General features: G+C 26.9%; 1 protein-coding gene across 2 annotated transcripts in view; it reads right to left on the bottom strand.

Annotated features, from left to right (window-relative positions):
- Positions 1–8141, bottom strand: part of LOC136080430 (uncharacterized) — a 23112-nt gene extending 14971 nt beyond the window's left edge. The window contains exons 1-3 of one of the 2 annotated variants that reach the window (XM_065797055.1): positions 7994–8105; positions 7834–7891; positions 5045–5311 (exon numbers count right to left, since the gene is read on the bottom strand). The gene's annotated coding sequence lies outside the window, so the exon portion shown is untranslated. Of the gene's footprint in view, positions 1–5044; positions 5312–7833; positions 7892–7993 lie in introns of both variants that reach the window. The other variant, XM_065797054.1, reaches the window with a different exon arrangement.
- Between the last annotated feature and the right edge of the window lie 4288 nt (positions 8142–12429).

Raw genomic sequence — 12429 nt, 5'->3', positions numbered from 1 at the left:
TTGTAGAATTACTGGATTGTATTTTGATGGAAGGAAAGATCAGACTTTAAAACTTAAGGGGGATAGGCAGAATGTGATTTCTGAGGAACATATTTCCATTTTATCAGAGCCAAATTCAAAGTATGTTGATCATTGTACGCCAACAAGTGGATCAGCCAAATCCATTGCAGATTCAATAATTGATACTGTTGACTGCACGAACCTTGTTTGTATTGGTTCTGATTCAACTAACGTTAATACTGGTTTAAATAATGGAGTTATACGCAGAATGGAAATTGAACTTGGTCGACCACTGCACTGCGACATCTTTTTCACTCCTTAGACGGTGCAACAACTGGACCCCATTCATTTAATGGACCAATTGGCAAGTCTATTTCAATGTCTGTTCAGAAACCCATAGTCAGCTTTGCCATATTTGTTGGTGAACCTATTATATGCAATAAGCAGTTGTTAAGCAGTGATCAACTGTACTTTTTCGAAATTGTTAATGCGGTGAAGACAGGTGTTGTACCAGATGGATTTAACTCTAGAACACCTGGGCGACTAAACCATGCAAGGTGGTTGACACTAGCAAACCGTGTTCTACGCCTCTATATATCTACTGAAGATCCATCAAATGAACTAATACTTTTGGCTAAATTTATTGTGAATTCATATGCGGTTGTTTGGTTTGACATTAAGAAACATTCAAACTGCTGGAACGCTGCTCCACACTATTATAAAATGATAGAAACATCACGATTTCTTCCTGTGCGTTATCAATATCAATAATTGTTCAGCAAGTTTTGAAGCGCAGTAGCTACCCGGCTCATATCGAGAGCATTATTCTGGCTATGCTCAAAGACAACCGTCAAGTGATCCGTAAGCTTGCGTTGAAGAGAATTCTTCGTGCTCGTGAAGATGACATTCCAAATCGAAAATTTCAACTCCCTGAGATACGATTTCAAGCGACTAGTTATGAAGAACTAATTGACTGGCAAACACAGCCCCGCTTGGAACCTGTTCTGACAAAACATATTCCAACTGTACAAATATTGGCATGGCTTTCGTCAGTTGAAGACATAGTTATTGACATTGAACCATTTCCATGTCACAATCAATGTGTTGAACGTGTGATTAAAATTGTGACTGAATCAGCATCCAAAGTTTATGGTCATGAAAATCGTGATGGCTATATTTGCGTTGAACTGGAGCGCCGCAAGTTGATGCCTCACTTTGACACAAAATCTGAATTTAAGTATAGTTTCTAATCAACGTTTGCTAATGATATATTGTTTTGACTGTTCAAATAATTTGAACTTTATTATAAATTCAATCAATAAATTATGTAACAAATGAGCGTTTTTAAAATAGTGTATTTGAAAACTTCGAAGGTAAAAATACAAAGTATAGCAAAGTAGTAGCGAAAAACGGTTTGCAGCATTGCATTCAGCGTATTTGAGAGCCAATTACTGGAATTATATATTATATATATATATATATATATATATATATATATATATATATATATATATATATATATATATATATATATATATATATGTATTTATATATATATAGTCATATATATAGATATATGTATATGTATTTATATATATATATATATACATATATATACATATATATAAATATATATTTATATATATAAATGTATATATATATATATATATATATATATATATATATATATATATATATATATATATATATATATATAAATTATGTTAGTTTATTCTACAAACAGAGTGCTCAATGTTCTTAAAGAACAGAGCAATAATAAATTAGTAAAAACACTTATCTAATTTTTTCTTACTTCTGCACAGTGTTTTTCCATCAAACCTAATGATGAATTATCGTATATTAATAAAAATTCAAATCTTTCCCCCCCAAATCTTATAACAAATTCCCATTTCAATTGACAATAGACTAAATCAAAGCTCTTCTAATGAAAATATTATTAACTCTTCCAAACGCGTGAATGAAGATGCTCTTAAAATAAGCAGATTTAAAAATTTCGAGCTAAAAATTGAAACAAAACAAGCAAAAAGTAGAAATAGAAATACAATTTGGTTAAACCCTCCGCATGGCAAAAATGCTCCAACAAACATTAGAAAAGCATTTTCAAAATTAGTTGACAAACATTTCCCTCCCTCTAATAAATTGCATAAAATTTTTAACAGAAACACTATTAAAGTAAGCTAAAGCTCCACAAAAAATATTGAAAGAATTATAAAAAGCCATAATTTTGCATTGATTAATAAAAATGAATTTCTCAAAGAAAAAAATACTGAAAATTGTAACTGCAAGCAAAAACTTGACTGCCCTATGAATGGCAAATGCTTATCAAAAATTATTATTTAAAAATGCATTGTTTCCTCGCAAAACAAGCCTGAAAAACAATATATTGACTTAACCGACGGCAAATGGAAAAAACGTTATGCCAACCACAAACAATCTTTTAAATATAAAAAATACTCAAAATAGTATTTGGCAACTAAAAGAAAAAAATATTAATTTTAAATTAATTTGGTCTATCCTAAAAACTGCGCCTGCCTATAATAACATTTCCAAAAAATGTATACTATGTTTACAAGAAAAATTTGAAATTACTACTAATTTAGGCCAAGAAAATTTACTGAATAAAAAATCAGAATTAGTTTTTAAATGAAGACATGAAAATAAGTTTCTTTTAAAAAACTATAAAAACAATTGACCAGTCCAAATTTATCCACATTCTAAAGAATTCTTTTTTATGAATTTTTAATTATCTAATTTAGTTAATGCAACTTCATGGTTGCAAAATACTACAGTTATTACATAATTAATTATAACAATTCCCAACTTCCTATGAAATAATACTTTTCTATAATTTGAAAATTTATTAAAGTTTAGACATTCTTCCGCTGATAAACCTACTGATGGAGAAACACTGTGTAGAAGAAATAAAAATTTAGATGAGTGTATTTACTAATTGATATATATAGATATATATATATATATATATATATATATAAATATATATATATATATATGTATATATGTACATATATTATATATATATATATATATATATATATATATATATATATATATATATATATATATATATATACACCTTTCAAAATGATGCAAATAATCTTACACTCTTTGAATAATAAAAATGTAAGAAAAACTAGTTCAAATTGACCAGTGAAATCATAAGTTTTAAAAAATTAAAACTTTTTAAATATTTTCATTACCACTGATCTCAATATATAACTGGTTAGCGTGTTCTATTGTTTTTTTTAAATAAAAGTGAATCCAAATTTGGTCTCCTAAGATGGCGGCGATCAGAGCTTTTATCAATGACCGATATACTTTTTATAAGACTTTACAGAAATATGAAAGAAAGTAATTAAACAGAGCTTTAATAGAAAAACTAGACTATGAAATAAATTTTTAAATAGTTTAAGGAAATGAAATGATTTTAAAAGAAATCAGACAGTTAAAGAAATTATTATTTTAAATGTTAAAATTCAAAATATTCGAACAAACTTTTAAGTGCAAATTCCGATTGAATTAGTAATTATGCAAAAGTTATGTAACTTTTAGTTTTTAGTTACCCAATGCAGTGTGCTAGAAGGTTGGTAACGTAACTGCATGGTAAGCAGCAGTGGTGTCTACTTACAATTTTGACAAATTTTCAGTTTTTGTAAACCAGATAGGTACATGGTGCATAAAGTATTAGCTGAGTGCTGTGAGCACACACAAGTACGGGAATCCTTCTAAGATTATTTAATAGATGAATGTAATTAATAGATATAATATTTAATAAGAATATTATTTACAAAATATACTTTTTTAAATATTATATATTAATTTATATATTATTCTTTGAAATATTTCAGCTCTCAATAATTGAGTCAATTGTTTTTGACTTGTTATTCAAAACAATTTTAAAAATCATTAAGGAGTGTTTTGATAATACACATTATGCATGTTATCAAACATTATCAACATGTATGTTATCAAAAAGTGTATGCTACTTATAAATTTATGTCTTTAAATGTTAATAATTCCTTAAAGTTTTCGGATGATCACTTCTAGTTTGAGACATAAATGCATGTAAAAACACCTTAAAAAAATTCATAACCTATTAATAAATCTTTAAATATAGAAATATTTAATGAACAAACTTCTCATATGTTTGACTCAGCTATAACTAATAACCACGCTATCCAGTTATCCAGTACACGCTATCCAGTTATATTTTGAGATCAGCGGTTATTACATGTCGTGCCAACAATCAGTTAATTACTATTTACAAGTAATTGTTCAAAATCTGAATGTGATTTTCGACCATCTGATTCCACATTGTGGAATGTGGAATCAGAATGTCAATTCAAAAAAATTTATGTTAATCTTAAAGTTTAAGTTTTTTATGCAATCGGTACATGGATATTGATTTGTTTTATAACATAAGGTCGGCGAAACGCTTTTTTCGAAACCCAAACTAAACATATGGTTCACAAAAACTCTACTAAATTAAATCCAATTGCCTAAAAAAGCCCTATTGAATTCTCTAGAAGTCAGATGTTTCGTTTCAAAACAACACTGCTGTACATTTTCGTCATCCTTATAAAACAAAAGCTCATCTTAAAAAAACTTAGCAATCGCTTTAAATACACTCAAGTTTTCCTGCTTCTAGTTTTAATTTGTCACAAAATGCCATTTCCTTCATTCTTTTATCTAAACACCGAACACGGCATGTCCTATTACTTTGAATCTTCTTTTTTCATGTTCAAAATCACATTTGCAGAATGAGAGTTTTTTTTTTTTCCTACGCACCCTTTTAACACACATGTATCTATAAAAGTGCTTTTTTATTTCGCTTTTGTATTTATACTCGAAAGATCTGATCAGACGTTTTTTCGTCATGCATGCCATGCCCTAGATATACCTCTGTACTGAGTCAGCAGTAAATTAAAAGTATAGTTTAAAGCCTCTTTAATTATATTTTATCAATAAGTTATTTAGCAAAGATATCTTAGTATCAAATAATTACCTGAAGGTGAGATTTGAAGAAACAAATCAGCGATAAAAATATCAAGGAACTTTTATTGAAATCGGAACTAAATCTTTCGAACTTTCTTTATTTTCTAATTGGAACTTTTCTTAAATAATAATGTTCAGTTATTCCGTTTGATGTAATAATTCTTCTAAATTGAGTTTTCTGGGATTCACAACTTCGTTTAGTTATGACACAATAAACAAAAAGTCATATACTTTTTATTATGTTGCATGCGTTTCATATGTCGCCTTTCAAATAGTTCTTTAAATAATGTAATAAATCAATAATATTCATTAACATTCAATGATAAATCATAATAATATTATAATTCACTATTAAATAAATCAATCTAATCAATAGTAAATCTAGTTTTCTGAGAAAAAGTTTAATTATAAATTATATATAAAAGTGTATATTGCTCAACTTACATAAATATATATGACTATAATTTATTTTGAAGTAAATTTTTTAAACATATATATATATATATAAATATATATATATATATATATATATATATATATATATATATATATATATATATATATATATATATATATATATATATATATGTTTAAAAAATTTACTCCAAAAAAAAATTATAGTTATATATATTTATGTAAGTTGAGCTATATACACTTTTATATATAATTTTTATATAGTTATATATAAATTATATGTATGTATATGTATAAAAGTTCGTATTTATGTACTTAAACTAAAACAGGAAAAAGCGCAATTTTATCAGTACGTAATAAAAAGTAATTCAAAAGTTCTTTTGTTCTCGGATTATTTTTGAACAAGAGTTCGCATAATCAAAAATTTCACTAAACTTCAAATTTGCTTTTAAAGAAAAGTTTTTATCTGAAAATAATTTTATACCGAAAATAATTGTTTTTTTAAATACTGTAAAATCCCAAGATCGGAAGCATCTCGCTTTATTATTCCACTTAATGAATTGGTATAATCAAATGGCATTTGTCTTTAAGATACAATCTTGCTACATTAGCTCGTCTTTTATCAGATGAAAAGGCTGTAATTAATTGCTCGAAATCGGTTTATACCTAATTCAATTCTACACACTACATGTCAAATTCAATATGGAGTTATCAATTGAAAAGGAGTAGTCGACGGAAAAACTAGGTATTGTTTACAGCGTAAAATAACTTAGAGTAAGAACTGATAAATTTTGCGCCAGAAGTCACCTTTCCATATATCAAATTATACTGATAATGTACGAATTTGTCAATTTTTCACAAAAAGACATTGCAAGCGAAGCAGAAGTAGATTCAAATACACTGTAGTTGATTGTTCTAATTATTGTAGAGAACTTTGTGAACAGCAGCTCGAGGAAATTCCGTGTGAAATAGGAGGTAGAGACGATACAGGTTAACCAATGCTTATAGACATAGACGAATCAAAGTTCTACTACAGGGTATACTATCGTAACTAATGGCATCAAGGTCACTGGGTATTCTGGGGAGTTGATCGTAACTCTGTAAAATGCTCCCTTGTTGAAGTGGCTAATAAAATAGTTGAAACACTTTGAGTTGCTTTTAAAGATGGATTTTACCTGGCTCAAATATTATATCAGATGGACGGGCATTGTATGCAAACATCACTAGCTGGAATGACCGTTGGAGCGGCCGTGGCGCAGTGGTTAGAGCGCTTGCTTTATAAGCAGGAGATCCAGGTTCGAAACGACCTCTGGACATATTTGACAATGTATGACTGTTATATGACACTTTATGATACATTATGACAATGTATGACAAATTAGGGAAATGTATGATACATTATGACAATGTATATACGGGCGAAGTTATTGTGCACCAGGAAAGTTCCTTTAACCCTAATAATGCTGATGATTCCACTCAAATTATTGAAAACCTGCGCATGCGAGCAAAAAAATAAAAACTATTCATACTAACTTATTGAGTTTGAATAAATTTAAAAAAAAAAAAAGTGATAAGCACGATAAAATTTATAAAATGATAATAACGAACTTGAATTTAAAAAAAATGATAAGTCTTTATAATTGTTCCATAATTATGCAATAATTATGCAACAAATATGCGCTTTTCTATTAAATAAGCATAGTTGAGCTTTTTACTTTTTTAGTTTAAGAACATTAAATACGATTAAACCCCCATCTTTCGCTACTTATATACTTTATACTATGTTATAACTTCAAAACGACCAATCTAATAAAACCGTAAAAGAACAAATAACTGAATGTTAATTTGGTCTTCTAAAAAAATACAGATTCTAAAATGGAACTTGCTTGAAACATCTATGAATCAGAAATAAAATTTTTGTTTTGCATGTAATAATACTTGGGTAATGTTGAATATAATAAAAGTTTAAATTACCAAATAAATTTTTTTTGATGAACTGACAATATATATCCAGTAAATGTATTACTTTTTAGTGATGAAAAAGCAAAGAGAACTCAAAATTGGACGAAAAATCCTGACATGCGGAAAAGAATCAAAAAAAGAGAGTCAAGACAATCTTACATAAATTAAAGAGAGATAAAAGTTAAAAATCTGCTGAAATTGATTGCTCAAGTTGCATATATTTTCTCGAGACAACATTTGTGGAAAAAGTAAGAGCTAGTGGTCTAGAAAAAATGAATAAACAAACAAATAATGAATGCGTGTGTTATTACTTGTGGCCCGAATTTTACTTTATGCTAACGACACTTTTTGTAAACACAACAAGTTATCTAAAATTAAAGTTTTCTAGTACAAAATTTATTTTACTACAGTGATAATTTAAACCTTAACGTAGGCCGAAACCAAAAGCTTGCGTTTGCTATTTACCAAAATTAGCTGTTATCTAAAAAAAAAAAACAATTTATGAATTACACTTCTATCATAATTGCCATTTTAATCTAAATATAATATCAAAAAAGGAATTGATATATTAGGATTCACACACTTGTGCCTTGTATCACATCACTTGTAATTTATATAGGCTTCACATACTTGTGCCTTGTATCACATACATGTGACTTGTATCATCTGCGCTATTATTTGCAGAACAGTGTGATAAATATAATTAAAATTCTCAGAACTTTGAAATAAAACTTTTTCCCAGAAAACTAGATTTATTATTGATTAGATTGATTTATTTAATAGTGAATTATAATATTATTATGATTTATCATTGAATGTTAATGAATATTATTGATTTATTACATTATTTAAAGAACTATTTGAAAGGCGACATATGAAACGCATGCAACATAATAAAAAGTATATGACTTTTTGTTTATTGTGTCATAACTAAACGAAGTTGTGAATCCCAGAAAACTCAATTTAGAAGAATTATTACATCAAACGGAATAACTGAACATTATTATTTAAGAAAAGTTCCAATTAGAAAATAAAGAAAGTTCGAAAGATTTAGTTCCGATTTCAATAAAAGTTCCTTGATATTTTTATCGCTGATTTGTTTCTTCAAATCTCACCTTCAGGTAATTATTTGATACTAAGATATCTTTGCTAAATAACTTATTGATAAAATATAATTAAAGAGGCTTTAAACTATACTTTTAATTTACTGCTGACTCAGTACAGAGGTATATCTAGGGCATGGCATGCATGACGAAAAAACGTCTGATCAGATCTTTCGAGTATAAATACAAAAGCGAAATAAAAAAGCACTTTTATAGATACATGTGTGTTAAAAGGGTGCGTAGGAAAAAAAAAAAACTCTCATTCTGCAAATGTGATTTTGAACATGAAAAAAGAAGATTCAAAGTAATAGGACATGCCGTGTTCGGTGTTTAGATAAAAGAATGAAGGAAATGGCATTTTGTGACAAATTAAAACTAGAAGCAGGAAAACTTGAGTGTATTTAAAGCGATTGCTAAGTTTTTTTAAGATGAGCTTTTGTTTTATAAGGATGACGAAAATGTACAGCAGTGTTGTTTTGAAACGAAACATCTGACTTCTAGAGAATTCAATAGGGCTTTTTTAGGCAATTGGATTTAATTTAGTAGAGTTTTTGTGAACCATATGTTTAGTTTGGGTTTCGAAAAAAGCGTTTCGCCGACCTTATGTTATAAAACAAATCAATATCCATGTACCGATTGCATAAAAAACTTAAACTTTAAGATTAACATAAATTTTTTTGAATTGACATTCTGATTCCACATTCCACAATGTGGAATCAGATGGTCGAAAATCACATTCAGATTTTGAACAATTACTTGTAAATAGTAATTAACTGATTGTTGGCACGACATGTAATAACCGCTGATCTCAAAATATAACTGGATAGCGTGTACTGGATAACTGGATAGCGTGGTTATTAGTTATAGCTGAGTCAAACATATAGAGAAGTTTGTTCATTAAATATTTCTATATTTAAAGATTTATTAATAGGTTATGAATTTTTTTAAGGTGTTTTTACATGCATTTATGTCTCAAACTAGAAGTGATCATCCGAAAACTTTAAGGAATTATTAACATTTAAAGACATAAATTTATAAGTAGCATACACTTTTTGATAACATACATGTTGATAATGTTTGATAACATGCATAATGTGTATTATCAAAACACTCCTTAATGATTTTTAAAATTGTTTTGAATAACAAGTCAAAAACAATTGACTCAATTATTGAGAGCTGAAATATTTCAAAGAATAATATATAAATTAATATATAATATTTAAAAAAGTATATTTTGTAAATAATATTCTTATTAAATATTATATCTATTAATTACATTCATCTATTAAATAATCTTAGAAGGATTCCCGTACTTGTGTGTGCTCACAGCACTCAGCTAATACTTTATGCACCATGTACCTATCTGGTTTACAAAAACTGAAAATTTGTCAAAATTGTAAGTAGACACCACTGCTGCTTACCATGCAGTTACGTTAAGAACCTCTAGCACACTGCATTGGGTAACTAAAAGTTAAAGCTCATGACTCATAATTACTAATTAAATAAACTGCTTAAAGCTATAAATATAAATTTCATAACTAAAGTACAACATTTGTTTTGGTGTCTGATTTCTTTTAAAATCATTGGTGGCTAAACTCTTTAAAAATTTGTTTTCATCATAGTTTGTATTTAAAGCTCTGTTTAATTACTTTCATATTTCTGTAAAGTCTTATAAAAAGTATATCGGTCATTGATAAAAGCTCTGATCGCCGCCATCTTAGGAGACCAAATTTGGATTCACTTTTATTTAAAAAAAACAATAGAACACGCTAACCAGTTATATATTGAGACCAGTGGTAATGAAAATATTTAAAAAGTTTTAATTTTTTAAAACTTATGATTTCACTGGTCAATTTGAACTAGTTTTTCTTACATTTTTATTATTCAAAGAGTGTAAGATTATTTGCATCATTTTGAAAGGTGTATATATATATATATATATATATATATATATATATATATATATATATATATATATATATATATAATATATGTACATATATACATATATATATATATATATATATATATATATATATATATATATATATATATATATAAATTAGTAAATACACTCATCTAAATTTTTATTTCTTCTACACAGTGTTTCTCCATCAGTAGGTTTATCAGCGGAAGGTCTAAACTTTAATAAATTTTCAAATTATAGAAAAGTATTATTTCATAGGAAGTTGGGAATTGTTATAATTAATTATGTAATAACTGTAGTATTTTGCAACCATGAAGTTGCATTAACTAAATTAGATAATTAAAAATTCATAAAAAAGAATTCTTTAGAATGTGGATAAATTTGGACTGGTCAATTGTTTTTATAGTTTTTTAAAAGAAACTTATTTTCATGTCTTCATTTAAAAACTAATTCTGATTTTTTATTCAGTAAATTTTCTTGGCCTAAATTAGTAGTAATTTCAAATTTTTCTTGTAAACATAGTATACATTTTTGGAAATGTTATTATAGGCAGGCGCAGTTTTTAGGATAGACCAAATTAATTTAAAATTAATATTTTTTTCTTTTAGTTGCCAAATACTATTTTGAGTATTTTTTATATTTAAAAGATTGTTTGTGGTTGGCATAACGTTTTTCCATTTGCCGTCGGTTAAGTCAATATATTGTTTTTCAGGCTTGTTTTGCGAGGAAACAATGCATTTTTAAATAATAATTTTTGATAAGCATTTGCCATTCATAGGGCAGTCAAGTTTTTGCTTGCAGTTACAATTTTCAGTATTTTTTTCTTTGAGAAATTCATTTTTATTAATCAATGCAAAATTATGGCTTTTTATAATTCTTTCAATATTTTTTGTGGAGCTTTAGCTTACTTTAATAGTGTTTCTGTTAAAAATTTTATGCAATTTATTAGAGGGAGGGAAATGTTTGTCAACTAATTTTGAAAATGCTTTTCTAATGTTTGTTGGAGCATTTTTGCCATGCGGAGGGTTTAACCAAATTGTATTTCTATTTCTACTTTTTGCTTGTTTTGTTTCAATTTTTAGCTCGAAATTTTTAAATCTGCTTATTTTAAGAGCATCTTCATTCACGCGTTTGGAAGAGTTAATAATATTTTCATTAGAAGAGCTTTGATTTAGTCTATTGTCAATTGAAATGGGAATTTGTTATAAGATTTGGGGGGGAAAGATTTGAATTTTTATTAATATACGATAATTCATCATTAGGTTTGATGGAAAAACACTGTGCAGAAGTAAGAAAAAATTAGATAAGTGTTTTTACTAATTTATTATTGCTCTGTTCTTTAAGAACATTGAGCACTCTGTTTGTAGAATAAACTAACATAATTTATATATATATATATATATATATATATATATATATATATATATATATATATATATATATATATATATATAAATATATATTTATATATATGTATATATATGTATATATATATATATATATAAATACATATACATATATCTATATATATGACTATATATATATAAATACATATATATATATACATATATATATATATATATATATATATATATATATATATATATATATATATATATATATATATAATATATAATTCCAGTAATTGGCTCTCAAATACGCTGAATGCAATGCTGCAAACCGTTTTTCGCTACTACTTTGCTATACTTTGTATTTTTACCTTCGAAGTTTTCAAATACACTATTTTAAAAACGCTCATTTGTTACATAATTTATTGATTGAATTTATAATAAAGTTCAAATTATTTGAACAGTCAAAACAATATATCATTAGCAAACGTTGATTAGAAACTATACTTAAATTCAGATTTTGTGTCAAAGTGAGGCATCAACTTGCGGCGCTCCAGTTCAACGCAAATATAGCCATCACGATTTTTGCATGACCATAAACTTTAGATATGATTCAGTCACAATTTTAATCACACGTTCA

The sequence above is a fragment of the Hydra vulgaris genome, chromosome 05 (assembly GCF_038396675.1).
Source record: "Hydra vulgaris chromosome 05, alternate assembly HydraT2T_AEP".
NCBI lineage: Eukaryota > Metazoa > Cnidaria > Hydrozoa > Anthoathecata > Hydridae > Hydra > Hydra vulgaris.
The sequence above is the reverse complement of the archived record's forward strand: the minus strand, read 5'-3'. Positions and strand labels throughout refer to the sequence as shown.